The sequence below is a fragment of the Amblyomma americanum genome, chromosome 11, assembly GCF_052857255.1.
Source record: "Amblyomma americanum isolate KBUSLIRL-KWMA chromosome 11, ASM5285725v1, whole genome shotgun sequence".
NCBI classification, from domain to species: Eukaryota; Metazoa; Arthropoda; class Arachnida; order Ixodida; family Ixodidae; genus Amblyomma; species Amblyomma americanum.
This window is the reverse complement of record NC_135507.1, coordinates 121,428,949-121,445,425: the sequence shown is the minus strand read 5'-3', so window position 1 is coordinate 121,445,425 and position 16,477 is coordinate 121,428,949.

Sequence of the window (16,477 nt, the reverse complement as noted above, 5' to 3'; positions counted from 1 at the left end):
TGTTTCTGTAACGATATACAGGATCCCATAGTCGTCCTGCTCGCTGGGTGTACTGCTGCCGGACTGAAGAGCGAAGCAGGGATTCTAGGCTTATGTAGGCAGCCGGGCACACTCTTCCGTCAGCGTAGGCAGAGACGAGGATGCGCATTAGGATGCAATGGTGTCACGATGACCAAAGAGCACAGGCATTCTGGGTCGTTGATGGCCAGCCGTTGCGTTGATCCAATGCCCCAGGAAATGTGTAGCTGTAACGATATACCGGATCACATAGTCGCCCTGCTCGCTGGGTGCACTGCTGCCGGACTGAAGAGCGAAGCAGGGATTCTAGGCTTATGTCGGCATCCGGGCACGCTATACCATCAGCGTAGGCAGAGACGAGGATGCGCATTAGGATGCAATGGTGTCACGATGATGAAAGAGCACAGGCAGTCTGCGTCGTTGATGGCCAGCCGTTCCGTTGATCCAAGGCCCCATGAAAAGTGTAGCTGTAACGATATACAAGATCACATAGACGCCTTGCTCTCTGGGTGCACTGCTGCCGCACTGAAGAGCGAAGCAGGGATTCTAGGCTTATGTAGGCAGCCGGGCACGCTGTTCCGTCAGCGTAGGGAGAGACGAAGATGCGCGTAAGGATGCAGTGGTGTCACGATGACCAAAGGGCACAAGCAGTCTGCGTCGTTGATGGCCAGCCGTTGGGATGATTCTAGGCCCCAAGAAACGTGTAGCTGTTACGATATACAGGATCACATAGTCGCCCTGCTCTCTGGGTGCAGTGCTGCCGGACTGAAGAGCGAAGCAGGGATTCTAGGCTTATGTAGGCAGCCGGGCACGCTGTTCCGTCAGCGTAGGCAGTGACGAGGATGCGCATTATGATGCAATGGTGTCATGATGACCAAAGAGACCAGGCAATATGCGTCGTTGATGGCAGCCGTTGCGTTGATCCAAGGCCCCAGGAAATGTGTAGCTGTAACGATATACAGGATCACATAGTCGCCCTGCTGTCTGGGTGCACTGCTGCCGGACTGAAGAGCGAAGCAGGGATTCTGGGCTTATGTAGGCAGCCGGGCACGGTGTTCCGTCAGCGTAGGCAGAGACGAGGATTCGCATTAGGATGCAATGGTGGGCACAGGCAGTCTGCGCCGTTGATGGCCAGCCGTTGCGTTGATCCAAGGCCCCAGGAAACGTGCAGCTGTAACGATACACAGGATCACTTATTCGCCCTGCCCGCTGGGTGCACTGCTGCTGGACTGAAGAGCGAAGCAGGGATTCTAGTCTTATGTAGGCACCCGGGCACGCTGTTTCGTCAGCATAGGGAGAGACGAGGATGCACATTAGGATGCATTGCTGACACGTTGACCAAAGGGCACAAGCAGTATGCGTCTTTGATGGCCAGCCGGTGCGTTGATCCAAAGCCCTAGAAAACGTGTAGCTGCAACAGTATACAGGATCTCTTAGTAGCCCTGCTCGCTGGGTGCACTGCTGCCGGACTGAAGAGCGAAGCAGGGATTCTAGGCTTATGTAGGCAGCTGGGCACGCTGTTCCGTCAGCGTAGGCAGAGACGAGGATGCGCATTAGGATGCAATGTTGTCACTGTGACCAAAGGGAACAAGCTGTCTGCGTCGTTGATGGCCAGCCGTTCCCTTGATCCAAGGCCCCATGAAAAGTGTAGCTGTAACGATATACAAGATCACATAGACGCCTTGCTCTCTGGGTGCACTGCTGCCGGACTGAAGAGCGAAGCAGGGATTCTAGGCTTATGTAGGCAGCCGGGCACGCTGTTCCGTCAGCGTAGGCAGAGACGAGGATGCGCAATAGGATGCAATGGTGTCACGATGACCAAAGAGCACAGGCATTCTGCGTCGTTGATGGCCAGCCGTGGCGGTGATCCAATGCCCCAGGAAATGTGTAGTTGTAACGATATACCGGATCACATAGTCGCCCTACTCTTTGGGTGCACTGCTACCCGACTGAAGAGCGAAGCAGGGATTCTAGGCTTATGTCGGCATCCGGGCGCGCTGTTCCGTCAGCGTAGGCAGAGACGAGGATGCGCATTAGGATGCAATGGTGTCACGATGACCAAAGAGCTCAGGCAGTCTGCGTCGTTGATGGCCAGCCGTTCCGTTGATCCAAAGCCCCATGAAATGTGTAGCTGTAACGATATACAGGATCGCATGGTCGCAATGCTCTCTGGGTGCACTTCTGCCGGACTGAAGAGCGAAGCAGGTATTCTAGGCTTACGTTTTCAGCCGGGCACGCTGTTCAGTCAGAGTAGGCAGTGACGAGGATGCGAATTAGGATGCAATGGTGTCACGATGAACAAAGAGCACAGGCAGTCTGCGTCGTTGATGGCCAGCCGTTGCGTTGATCTAAGGCCCCAGGAAACGTGCAGCTGTGACGATATACAGGATAACTTAGTCGCAATGCCCGCTGGGTGCACTGCTGCCGGACTGAAGAGCGAAGCAGGGATTCTAGTCTTATGTAGGCAGCTGGGCACGCTGTTCCGTCAGTGTAGGGAGAGACGAGGATGCACATTAGGATGCTCTGGCGTCACGATGACCAAAGGGCACAGGCAGTCTGCGCCGTTGATGGCCAGCCGTTGCGTTGATCCAAGGCCCCAGAAAACATGTAGCTGTAACGATATACAGGATCACGTAGTCGCCCTTCTCGCTGTGTGCATTGCTGCTGGACTGAAAAGCGAAGCAGGAATTCTGGGCTTATGTCGGCATCCGGGCCCGCTGTTCCGTCAGCATAGGCAGAGACGAGGATGCGCATTAGAATGCAATGGTGTCACGATGACCAAAGAGCACAGGCATTCTGCGTCGTTGATGGCCAGCCGTGGCGGTGATCCAATGCCCCAGGAAATGTGTAGCTGTAACGATAAACCGGATCACATAGTCGCCCTACTCTCTGGGTGCACTGCTACCAGACTGAAGAGCGAAGCAGGGATTCTAGGCTTATGTCGGCATCCGGGCGCGCTGTTCCGTCAGCGTAGGCAGAGACGAGGATGCGCATTAGGATGCAATGGTGTCACGATGACCAAAGAGCTCAGACAGTCTGCGTCGTTGATGGCCAGCCGTTCCGTTGATCCAAAGCCCCATGAAATGTGTAGCTGTAACGATATACATGATCACTTAGTCTTCCTTCTTGCTGGGTGCACTGCTGCCGGACTAAAGAGCGAAGCAGGGATTCTAGGCTTATGTAGGCATTCGGGAAGCGTAGGCAGTGACAAGGATGCGCATTATGATGCAATGGTGTCATGATGACCAAAGAGCACAGGCATTATGCGTCGTTGATGGCCAGCCGTTGCGTTGATACAAGGCCCAGGAAACGTGTAGCTGTAACGATATACAGGATCCTATAGTCGCCCTGCTCGCTGGGTGCACTGCTGCCGGAATGAAGAGCGAAGCAGGGATTCTAGGCTTATGTAGGCAGCCGGGCACGGTGTTCCGTCAGCGTAGGCAGAGACGAGGATTCGCATTAGGATGCAATGTTGGGCTCAGGCAGTGTGCGTCGTTGATGGCCAGCCGTTGCGTTGATCTAAGGCCCCAGGAAACGTGCAGCTGTAAACATATACAGGATCACTTAGTCGCAATGCCCGCTGGGTGCACTGCTGCCGGACTGAAGAGCGAAGCAGATATTCTAGTCTTATGTAGGCAGCCGGGCACGCTGTTCCGTCAGCGTAGGGAGAGACGAAGATGCGCGTTAGGATGCAGTGGTGTCACGATGACCAAAGGGCACAAGCAGTCTGCGTCGTTGATGGCCAGCCGTTGCGATGATTCTAGGCCCCAGGAAATGTGTAGCTGTTACGATATACAGGATCACATAGTCGCCCTGCTCTCTGGGTGCACTGCTGCTGGACTGAAGAGCGAAGCATTGATTCTCGGCTTATGTCGGCATCCGGGCATGCTGTTCCGTCAGCGTAGGCAGAGACGAGGATGCGCATTAGGATGCAATGACGTCACGATGACCAAAGGGCACAGGCAGTCTGCTTCATTCATGGCCAGCCGTTGCTTTGATCCAAGGCACCAGGAAACGTGTAGCTGTAACGATATACATGATCACTTAGTCGCCCTGCTCGCTTGGTGCACTGCTGTCGGACTGAAAAGCGAAGCAGGAATTCTAGGCTTATGTAGGCAGCCGGGCGCGCTGTTGCGTCAGCGTAGGAAGAGACGAAGAAGCACGTTAGGATGCAATAGTGTCACGATGACCAAAGGGCCAGGCATTCTGTGTCGTTGATGGCCAGCCGTTGCGTTGATCCAAGGCCCCAGGAAACGTGTGGCTGTAACGATATACAGGATCACATAGTCGCCCTGCTCGCTGGGTGCACTGCTGCCGGACAGAAGAGCGAAGCCGGGATTCTAAGCTTATGTCGGCATCCGGGCACGCTGTTCCGTCAGCGTAGGCAGAGGCGAGAATGCGCATTAGGATGCAATGTTGTCACGGTGACCAAAGGGAACAAGCTGTCTGCGTCGTTGATGGCCAGCCGTTGCGTTGATCCAAGGCCCCATGAAATGTGTAGCTGTAACAATATACAGGATCACATAGTCGGCCTGCTCTCTGGGTGCACTGCTGCCGGACTGAAGAGCGAAGCAGGAATTCTAGGGTTATGTAGGCAGCCTGGCACGCTGTTCACTCAGCGGAGGCAGAGACGAGGGTGCGCATTAGGATGCAATGGTGTCATGATGACCAAATAGGACAGGCAGTCTGCGTCGTTGATGGCCAGCCGTTGAGATGATCCAAGGCCCCAGGAAACGTTTAGCTGTAACGATATACAGGATCCCAAAGTCGTCCTCCTCGCTGGATCACTGCTGCCGGACTAAAGAGCGAAGCAGGGATTCTAGGCTTATGTAGGCATTCGGGCAGCGTAGGCAGAGACGAGGATGCGCATTAGAATGCAATGGTGTCACGATGACCAAAGAGCGCAGTCAGTCTGCGCATTTGATGGCCAGCCGTTGCATTGATCCAAGGCCCCAGGAAACGTGCAGCTGTAACGATATACAGGATCACTTAGTCGCCCTGCTCACTCGGTGCACTGCTGCCGGACTGAAAAGCGAAGCAGGAATTCTAGGCTTATGTAGGCTGCCGGGCACGCTGTTCCATCAGCCTAGGAAGAGACGAAGATGTGCGTTAGGATGCAATGGTGTCACGATGATCATAGGGCACAAGCAGTCTACGTCGTTGATGGCCAGCCGTTCCGTTGATCCAAGGCACCATGAAAAGTGTAGCTGTAACGATATACAAGATCACATAGTCGCCTTGCTCTCTGGGTGCACTGCGGCCGGACTGAAGAGCGAAGCAGGGATTCTATGCTTATGTAGGCAGCCGGGCACGCTGATCCGTCAGCGTAGGCAGAGACAAGGATGCGCATTAGGATGCAATGGTGTCACGATGACCAAAGAGCACAGGCATTCTGCGTCGTTGATGGCCAGCCGTTGCGTTGATCCAATGCCCCAGGAAATGTGTAGCTGTTATGATATACCGGATCACATAGTCGCCCTGCTCGCTGGGTGCACTGCTGCCGGACTGAAGAGCGAAGCAGGGATTCTAGGCTTATGTGTTCATCCGGGCGCGCTGTTCCGTCAGCGTAGGCACAGACGAGGATGCGCATTAGGATGCAATGGTGTCACGATGACCAAAGAGCTCAGGCAGTCTGCGTCGTTGATGGCCAGCCGTTCCGTTGATCTAAGGCCCCAGGAAACGTGCCGCTGTAACGATATACAGGATAACTTAGTCGCAATGCCCGCTGGGTGCACTGCTGCCGGACTGAAGAGCGAAGCAGGGATTCTAGTCTTATGTAGGCAGCTGGGCACGCTCTTCCGTCAGTGTAGGGAGAGACGAGGATGCACATTAGGATGCTCTGGCGTCACGATGACCAAAGGGCACAGGCAGTCTGCGCCGTTGATGGCTAGCCGTTGCGTTGATCCAAGGCCCCAGAAAACATGTAGCTGTAACGATATACAGGATCACGTAGTCACCCTTCTCGCTGTGTGCATTGCTGCTGGACTGAAAAGCGAAGCAGGAATTCTGGGCTTATGTCGGCATCCGGGCCCGCGTTTCCGTCAGCGTAGGCAGAGACGAGGATGCGCATTAGGACGCAATGTTGTCACGGTGACCAAAGGGAACAAGCTGTCGGCGTCGTTGATGGCCAGCCGTTGCGTTGATCCAAGGCCCCATGAAATGTGTAGCTGTAACGATATACAGGATCACATTGTCGCCCTGCTCTCTGGGTGCACTGCTGCCGGACTGAAGAGCGAAGCAGGGATTCTAGGCTTATGTAGGCAGCCTGGCACGCTGTTCAGTCAGCGGAGGCAGAGACGAGGGTGCGCATTAGGATGCAATGGTGTCATGATGACCAAAGGGCACAGGCAGTCTGCGTCGTTGATGGCCAGCCGTTGCCTTGATCCAAGGCCCCAGGAAACGTGTAGCTGTAACGATATACATGATCACTTAGTCTTCCTTCTTGCTGGGTGCACTGCTGCCGGACTAAAGAGCGAAGCAGGGATTCTAGGCTTATGTAGGCATTCGGGAAGCGTAGGCAGAGACGAGGATGCGCATTAGGATGCAAAGGTGTCATGATGACCAAAGAGCACAGGCAGTCTGCGTCGTTGATGACCAGCCGCTGCGTTGATCCAAGCCCCAGGAAACGTGCAGCTGTAACGATATACAGGATCACTTAGTCGCCCTGCTCGCTGGGTGCACTGCTGCCGAACAGAAAAGCGAAGCAGGAATTCTAGGCTTATGTAGGCAGCCGGGCACGCTGATCCGTCAGCGTAAGCTGAGACGAGGATGCGCATTAGGATGCAATGGTGTCACAATGACCAAAGAGCGCAGGCAGTCGGCGCCTTTGATGGCCAGCCGTTGCATTGATCCAAGGCCCCAGGAAACGTGCAGCTGTAACGATATACAGGATCACTTAGTCCCCTTCTCGCTGGGTGCACTGCTGCCGGACTGAAGAGCGAAGCAGAGATTCTAGGCTTATGTAGGCAGCCGGGCACGCTGTTCCGTCAGCGTAGGCAGAGACGAGGATGCGCATTAGGATGCAATGGTGTCACGATGACCAAAGAGCACAGGCATTCTGCGTCGTTGATGGCCAGCCGTGGCGGTGATCCAATGCCCCAGGAAATGTGTAGCTGTAACGATAAACCGGATCACATAGTCGCCCTACTCTCTGGGTGCACTGCTACCGGACTGAAGAGCGAAGCAGGGATTCTAGGCTTATGTCGGCATCCGGGTGCGCTGTTCCGTCAGCGCAGGCAGAGACGAGGATGCGCATTAGGATGCAATGGTGTCACGATGACCAAAGAGCTCAGGCAGTCTGCGTCGTTGATGGCCAGCCGTTCTGTTGATCCAAAGCCCCATGAAATGTGTAGCTGTAACGATATACAGGATCGCATAGTCGCAATGCTCTCTGGGTGCACTTCTGCCGGACTGAAGAGCGAAGCAGGTATTCTAGGCTTACGTAGGCAGCCGGGCACGCTGTTCAGTCAGAGTAGGCAGTGACAAGGATGCGCATTATGATGCAATAGTGTCATGATGACCAAAGAGCACAGGCATTATGCGTCGTTGATGGCCAGCCATTGCGTTGATACAAGGCCCAGGAAACGTGTAGCTGTAACGATATACAGGATCCTATAGTCGCCCTGCTCGCTGGGTGCACTGCTGCCGGAATGAAGAGCGAAGCAGGGATTCTAGGCTTATGTAGGCAGCCGGGCACGCTGTTCCGTCAGCGTAGGCAGAGACGAGGATGCGCATTAGGATGCAATGGTGTCACGTTGACCAAAGAGCACAGGCATTCTGCGTCGTTGATTGCCAGCCGTTCCGTTTATCCAAGGCCCAGGAAACCTGTAGCTGTAACGATATACAGGATCCCATAGTCGCCCTGCTCGCTGGGTGCACTGCTGCCGGAATGAAGAGCGAAGCAGATATTCTAGGCTTATGTAGGCAGCCGGGCACGCTGTTCCGTCAGCGTAGGCACTGACGAGGATGCGCATTATGATGCAATGGTGTCATGATGACCAAAGAGCACCGGCAATATGCGTCGTTGATGGCCAGCCGTTGCGTTGATCCAAGGCCCCAGGAAATGTGTAGCTGTAACGATATACAGGATCACATAGTCGCCCTGCTGTCTGGGTGCACTGCTGCCGGACTGAAGAGCGAAGCAGGGATTCTGGGCTTATGTAGGCAGCCGGGCACGGTGTTCCGTCAGCGTAGGCAGAGACGAGGATTCGCATTAGGATGCAATGTTCGGCTCAGGCAGTGTGCGTCGTTGATGGCCAGCCGTTGCGTTGATCTAAGGCCCCAGGAAACGTGCAGCTGTAACGATATACAGGATCACTTAGTCGCAATGCCCGCTGGGTGCACTGCTGCCGGACTGAAGAGCGAAGCAGATATTCTAGTCTTATGTAGGCAGCCGGGCACGCTGTTCCGTCAGCGTAGGGAGAGACGAAGATGCGCGTTAGGATGCAGTGGTGTCACGATGACCAAAGGGCACAAGCAGTCTGCGTCGTTGATGGCCAGCCGTTGCGATGATTCTAGGCCCCAGGAAATGTGTAGCTGTTACGATATACAGGATCACATAGTCGCCCTGCTCTCTGGGTGCACTGCTGCTGGACTGAAGAGCGAAGCATTGATTCTCGGCTTATGTCGGCATCCGGGCATGCTGTTCCGTCTGCGTAGGCAGAGACGAGAATGCGCATTAGGATGCAATGGCGTCACGATGACCAAAGGGCACAGGCAGTCTGCTTCATTCATGGCCAGCCGTTGCTTTGATCCAAGGCCCCAGGAAACGTGTAGCTGTAACGATATACATGATCACTTAGTCGCCCTGCTCGCTTGGTGCACTGCTGTCGGACTGAAAAGCGAAGCAGGAATTCTAGGCTTATGTAGGCAGCCGGGCACGCTGTTGCGTCAGCGTAGGAAGAGACGAAGAAGCACGTTAGGACGCAATAGTGTCACGATGACCAAAGGGCCAGGCATTCTGTGTCGTTGATGGCCAGCCGTTGCGTTGATCCAAGGCCCCAGGAAACGTGTGGCTGTAACGATATACAGGATCACATAGTCGCCCTGCTCGCTGGGTGCACTGCTGCCGGACAGAAGAGCGAAGCCGGGATTCTAAGCTTATGTCGGCATCCGGGCACGCTGTTCCGTCAGCGTAGGCAGAGGCGAGAATGCGCATTAGGATGCAATGTTGTCACGGTGACCAAAGGGAACAAGCTGTCTGCGTCGTTGATGGCCAGCCGTTGCGTTGATCCAAGGCCCCATGAAATGTGTAGCTGTAACAATATACAGGATCACATAGTCGGCCTGCTCTCTGGGTGCACTGCTGCCGGACTGAAGAGCGAAGCAGGGATTCTATGGTTATGTAGGCAGCCTGGCACGCTGTTCACTCAGCGGAGGCAGAGACGAGGGTGCGCATTAGGATGCAATGGTGTCATGATGACCAAATAGGACAGGCAGTCTGCGTCGTTGATGGCCAGCCGTTGCGATGATCCAAGGCCCCAGGAAACGTTTAGCTGTAACGATATACAGGATCCCAAAGTCGTCCTCCTCGCTGGATCACTGCTGCCGGACTAAAGAGCGAAGCAGGGATTCTAGGCTTATGTAGGCATTCGGGCAGCGTAGGCAGAGACGAGGATGCGCATTAGAATGCAATGGTGTCACGATGACAAAAGAGCGCAGTCAGTCTGCGCATTTGATGGCCAGCCGTTGCATTGATCCAAGGCCCCAGGAAACGTGCAGCTGTAACGATATACAGGATCACTTAGTCGCCCTGCTCACTCGGTGCACTGCTGCCGGACTGAAAAGCGAAGCAGGAATTCTAGGCTTATGTAGGCTGCCGGGCACGCTGTTCCGTCAGCCTAGGGAGAGACGAAGATGTGCGTTAGGATGCAATGGTGTCACGATGATCATAGGGCACAAGCAGTCTACGTCGTTGATGGCCAGCCGTTCCGTTGATCCAAGGCACCATGAAAAGTGTAGCTGTAACGATATACAAGATCACATAGTCGCCTTGCTCTCTGGGTGCACTGCTGCCGGACTGAAGAGCGAAGCAGGGATTCTATGCTTATGTAGGCAGCCGGGCACGCTGATCCGTCAGCATAGGCAGAGACGAGGATGCGCATTAGGATGCAATGGTGTCACGATGACCAAAGAGCACACGCATTCTGCGTCGTTGATGGCCAGCCGTTGCGTTGATCCAATGCCCCAGGAAATGTGTAGCTGTAATGATATACCGGATCACATAGTCGCCCTGCTCGCTGGGTGCACTGCTGCCGGACTGAAGAGCGAAGCAGGGATTCTAGGCTTATGTGTTCATCCGGGCGCGCTGTTCCGTCAGCGTAGGCAGAGACGAGGATGCGCATTAGGATGCAATGGTGTCACGATGACCAAAGAGCTCAGGCAGTCTGCGTCGTTGATGGCCAGCCGTTCCGTTGATCCAAAGCCCCATGAAATGTGTAGCTGTAACGATATACAGGATCGCATGGTCGCAATGCTCTCTGGGTGCACTGCTGCCGGACTGAAGAGCGAAGCAGGGATTCTAGGCTTATGTAGGCAGCCGAGCACGCTGTTATGTGAGCGTAGGCAGAGACGAGGATGCGCATTAGGATGCAATGGTGTCACGATGACCAAAGAGCAATGGCAATCTGCGTCGTTGATGGCCAGCCGTTGCGTTGATCGAAGGCCCCAGGAAACGTGTAGCTCTAACGATATACAGGATCACATAGCGCCCTGCTCGCTGGGTGCACTGCTGCCGGACTGAAAAGCGGAGGAATTCCTGGCTTAATTAGGCTGCCGGACACGCTGTAACATCAGCGTATGGAGAGACGATGATGCGCGTTAGGATGCAATGGTGTCACGATGACCAAAGGGCACAAGCAGTCTGCGACGCTGATGGCCAGCCGTTGGGTTGACCCAAGGCCCAAGGAAACGTGCAGCTGTAACGATACAAAGGATTACTTAGTCGCCCTGCCCGCTGGGTGCACTGCTGCTGGACTGAAAAGCGAAGCAGGGATTCTAGTCTTATGTAGGCACCCGGGCACGCTGTTCCGTCAGCATAGGGAGAGACGAGGATGCACATTAGGATGCAATGGTGTCACGATGACGAAGGGCACAAGCAGTATGCGTCTTTGATGGCCAGACGGTGCGTTGATCCAAAGCCCTAGAAAACGTGTAGCTGCAACAGTATACAGAATCTCATAGTAGCCCTGCTCGCTGGGAGCACTGCTGCCGGACTGAAGAGCGAAGCAGGGATTCTACGCTTATGTAGGCAGGTGGGCACGCTGTTCCGTCAGCGTAGGCAGAGACGAGGATGCGCATTAGGATGCAATGTCACTGTGACCAAAGGGAACAAGCTGTCTGCGTCGTTGATGGACAGCAGTTGCGTTGATCCAAGGCCCCATGAAATGTGTAGCTGTAACGATATACAGGATCACATAGTCGCCCTGCTCTCTGGGTGCACTGCTGCCGGACTGAAGAGCGAAGCAGGGATTCTAGGCTTATGTAGGCAGCCTGGGACGCTGTTCAGTCAGCGGAGGCACAGACGAGGGTGCGCATATGGATGCAATGGTGTCATGATGACCAAAGAGCACAGGCAGTCTGCATCGTTGATGGCCAGCCGTTGCGTTGATCCAAGGCCCCAGGAAACGTGCAGCTGTAACGATATACAGGATCACTTAGTCGCCCTGCTCGTTGGGTGCACTGCTGCCGGACAGAAAAGCGAAGCAGGAATTCTAGGCTTATGTAGGCAGCCGGGCACGCTGATCCGTCAGCGTAAGCAGAGACGAGGATGCGCATTAGGATGCAATGGTGTCACGATGACCAAAGAGCGCAGGCTGTCGGCGCCTTTGATGGCCAGCCGTTGCATTGATCCAAGGCCCCAGGAAACGTGTTTCTGTAACGATATAGAGGATCCCATAGTCGTCCTGCTCGCTGGGTGCACTGCTGCCGGACTGAAGAGCGAAGCAGGGATTCTAGGCTTATGTAGGCAGCTGGGCACACTCTTCCGTCAGCGTAGGCAGAGACGAGGATGCGCATTAGGATGCAATGGTGTCACGATGATGAAAGAGCACAGGCAGTCTGCGTCGTTGATGGCCAGCCGTTCCGTTGATCCAAGGCCCAGGAAACGTGTTTCTGTAACGATATACAGGATCCCATAGTCGTCCTGCTCGCTGGGTGCACTGCTGCCGGAATGAAGAGCGAAGCAGGAATTCTAGGCTTATGTAGGCAGCCGGGCACGCTGATCCGTCAGCGTAAGCAGAGACGAGGATGCGCATTAGGATGCAATGGTGTCACGATGATGAAAGAGCGCAGGCTGTCGGCGCCTTTGATGGCTAGCCGTTGCGTTGATCCAAGGCCCCAGGAAACGTGTTTCTGTAACGATATACAGGATCCCATAGTCGTCCTGCTCGCTGGGTGCACTGCTGCCGGACTGAAGAGCGAAGCAGGGATTCCAGGCTTATGTAGGCAGCTGGGCACGGTGTTCCGTCAGCGTAGGCAGAGACGAGGATTCACATTACGATGCAATGTTGGGCTCAGGCAGTGTGCGTCGTTGATGGCCAGCCGTTGCGTTGTTCTAAGGCCCCAGGAAACGTGCAGCTGTAACGATATACAGGATCACTTAGTCGCAATGCCCGCTGGGTGCACTGCTGCCGGACTGAAGAGCGAAGCAGGGATTCTAGTCTTATGTAGGCCGCCGGGCACGCTGTTCCCTCAGTGTAGGGAGAGACGAGGATGCACATTAGGATGCTCTGGCGTCACGATGCCAAAGGGCACAGGCAGTCTGCGCCGTTGATGGCCAGCCGTTGCGTTGATCCAAGGCCCCAGGAAACATGTAGCTGTAACGATATACAGGATCACGTAGTCGCCCTTCTCGCTGGGTGCATTGCTGCTGGTCTGAAAAGCGAAGCAGGAATTCTAGGCTTATGTAGGCAGCCGGGCACGCTGTTGCGTCAGCGTAGGAAGAGTCGAAGAAGCACGTTAGGATGCAATAGTGTCACGATGACCAAAGGGCCAGGCATTCTGTGTCGTTGATGGCCAGCCGTTGCGTTTATTCAAGGCCCCAGGAAACTTGTGGCTGTAACGATATACAGGATCACATAGTCGCCCTGCTCGCTGGGTGCACTGCTGCCGGACAGAAGAGCGAAGCCGGGATTCTAAGCTTATGTCGGCATCCGGGCACGCTGTTCCGTCAGCGTAGGCAGAGACGAGAATGCGCATTAGGATGCAATGTTGTCACGGTGACCAAAGGGAACAAACTGTCTGCGTCGTTGATGGCCAGCCGTTGCGTTGATCCAAGGCCCCATGAAATGTGTAGCTGTAACAATATACAGGATCACATAGTCGGCCTGCTCTCTGGGTGCACTGCTGCCGGACTGAAGAGCGAAGCAGGGATTCTAGGCTTATGTAGGCAGCCTGGCACGCTGTTCACTCAGCGGAGGCAGAGACGAGGGGCGCATTAGGATGCAATGGTGGCATGATGACCAAATAGGACAGGCAGTCTGCTTCGTTGATGGCCAGCCGTTGCGTTGATCCAAGGCCCCAGGAAACGTTTAGCTGTAACGATATACAGGATCCCAATGTCGTCCTCCTCGCTGGATGCACTGCTGCCGGACTAAAGAGCGAAGCAGGGATTCTAGGCTTATGTAGGCATTCGGGCAGCGTAGGCAGAGACGAGGATGCGCATTAGGATGCAATGGTGTCACGATGACCAAAGAGCGCAGTCAGTCTGCGCATTTGATGGCCAGCCGCTGCATTGATCCAAGGCCCCAGGAAACGTGCAGCTGTAACGATATACAGGATCGCTTAGTCGCCCTGCTCAGTCGGTGCACTGCTGCCGGACTGAAAAGCGAAGCAGGAATTTTAGGCTTATGTAGGCTGCCGGGCACGCTGTTCCGTCAGCCTAGGGAGAGACGAAGATGTGCGTTAGGATGCAATGTGTCACGATGACCATAGGGCACAAACAGTCTGCATCGTTGATGGCCATCCGTTGCGTTGATCCAAGGCCCCAGGAAACGTGTAGCTGTAACGATATACAGGATCCCATAGTTGCCTTGCTAGCTGGGTGCACTGCTGCCGGACTGAAAAGCGAAGCAGAGATTCTAGGCTTATGTAGGCATCCGGGCACGCTGTTCCGTCAGCGTAGGCAGAGACGAGGATGCGCATTAGGATGCAATGGTGTCACGATGACCAAAGAGCACAGGCAGTCTACGTCGTTGATGGCCAGCCGTTCCGTTGATCCAATGCCCCAGGAAATGTGTAGCTGTAATGATATACCGGATCACATAGTCGCCCTGCTCGCTGGGTGCACTGCTGCCGGACTGAAGAGCGAAGCAGGGATTCTAGGCTTATGTCGGCATCCGGGCGCGCTGTTCCGTCAGCGTAGGCAGAGACGAGGATGCGCATTAGGATGCAATGGTGTCACGATGACCAAAGAGCTCAGGCAGTCTGCGTCGTTGATGGCCAGCCGTTCCGTTGATCCAAAGCCCCATGAAATGTGTAGCTGTAACGATATACAGGATCGCATAGTCGCAATGCTCTCTGGGTGCACTTCTGCCGGACTGAAGAGCGAAGCAGGTATTCTAAGCTTATGTAGGCAGCCGGGCACGCTGTTCAGTCAGAGTAGGCAGTGACGAGGATGCGCATTATGATGCAATGAAGTCATGATGACCAAAGAGCACAGGCATTATGCGTCGTTGATGGCCAGCCGTTGCGTTGATACAAGGCACAGGAAACGTGTAGCTGTAACGATATACAGGATCCCATAGTCGCCCTGCTCGCTGGGTGCACTGCTGCCGGAATGAAGAGCGAAGCAGGGATTCTAGGCTTATGTAGGCAGCCGGGCACGCTGTTCCGTCAGCGTAGGCAGTGACGAGGATGCGCATTATGATGCAAAGGTGTCATGATGACCAAAGAGACCAGGCAATATGCGTCGTTGATGGCCAGCCGTTGCGTTGAACCAAGGCCCCAGGAAATGTGTAGCTGTAACTATATACAGGATCACATAGTCGCCCTGCGGTATGGGTGCACTGCTGCCGGACTGAAGAGCGAAGCAGGGATTCTGGGCTTATGTAGGCAGCCGGGCACGGTGTTCCGTCAGCGTAGGCAGAGACGAGGATTCGCATTAGGATGCTCTGGCGTCACGATGACCAAAGGGCACAGGCAGTCTGCGCCGTTGATGGCCAGCCGTTGCGATGATTCTAGGCCCCAGGAAATGTGTAGCTGTTACGATATACAGGATCACATAGTCGCCCTGCTCTCAGGGTGCACTGCTGCCGGACTGAAGAGGGAAGCATTGATTCTAGGCTTATGTCGGCATCCCGGCATGCTGTTCCGTCAGCGTAGCCAGAGACGAGGATGCGCATTAGGATGCAATGGCGTCACGATGACCAAAGGGCACATGCAGTCTGCTTCATTCATGGCCAGCCGTTGCGTTGATCCAAGGCCCCATGAAATGTGTAGCTGTAACGATATACAGGATCACATTGTCGCCCTGCTCTCTGGGTGCACTGCTGCCGGAATGAAGAGCGAAGCAGGGATTCTAGGCTTATGTAGGCAGCCTGGCACGCTGTTCAGTCAGCGGAGGCAGAGACGAGGGTGCGCATTAGGATGCAATGGTGTCATGATGACCAAAGGGCACAGGCAGTCTGCGTCGTTGATGGCCAGCCGTTGCGTTGATCAAAGGCCCCAGGAAACGTGCAGCTGTAACGATATACGGGATCCCATAGTCGTCCTCCTCGCTGGGTGCACTGCTGCCGGACTAAAGAGCGAAGCAAGGATTCTAGGATTATGTAGGCATCCGGGCAGCGTAGGCAGAGACGAGGGTGCGCATTAGGATGCAATGGTGTCATGATGACCAATGAGCACAGGCAGTCTGTGTCGTTGATGGCCAGCGGTTGCGTTGATCCAAGGCCCCAGTAATCGTTTAGCTGTAACGATATACAGGATCTCATAGTCGTCCTTCTTGCTGGGTGCACTGCTGCCGGACTAAAGAGCGAAGCAGGGATTCTAGGCTTATGTAGGCATTCGGGAAGCGTAGGCAGAGACGAGGATGCGCATTACGATGCAAAGGTGTCATGATGACCAAAGAGCACAGGCAGTCTGCGTCGTTGATGACCAGCCGTTGCGTTGATCCAGGCCCCAGGAAACGTGCAGCTGTAACGATATACAGGATCACTTAGTCGCCCTGCTCGCTGGGTGCACTGCTGCCGGACAGAAAAGCGAAGCAGGAATTCTAGGCATATGTAGGCAGCCGGGCACGCTGTTCCGTCAGCGTAGCCAGAGAGGAGGATGCGCATTAGGATGCAATGATGTCACGATGACCAAAGAGCGCAGGCAGTCGGCGCCTTTGATGGCCAGCCGTTGCATTGATCCAAGGTCCCAGGAAACGTGCAGCTGTAACGATATACAGGATCACTTAGTCGCCCTGCTCGCTGGGTGCACTGCTGCCGGACTGAAGAGCGAAGCAGGGATTCTAGGCATA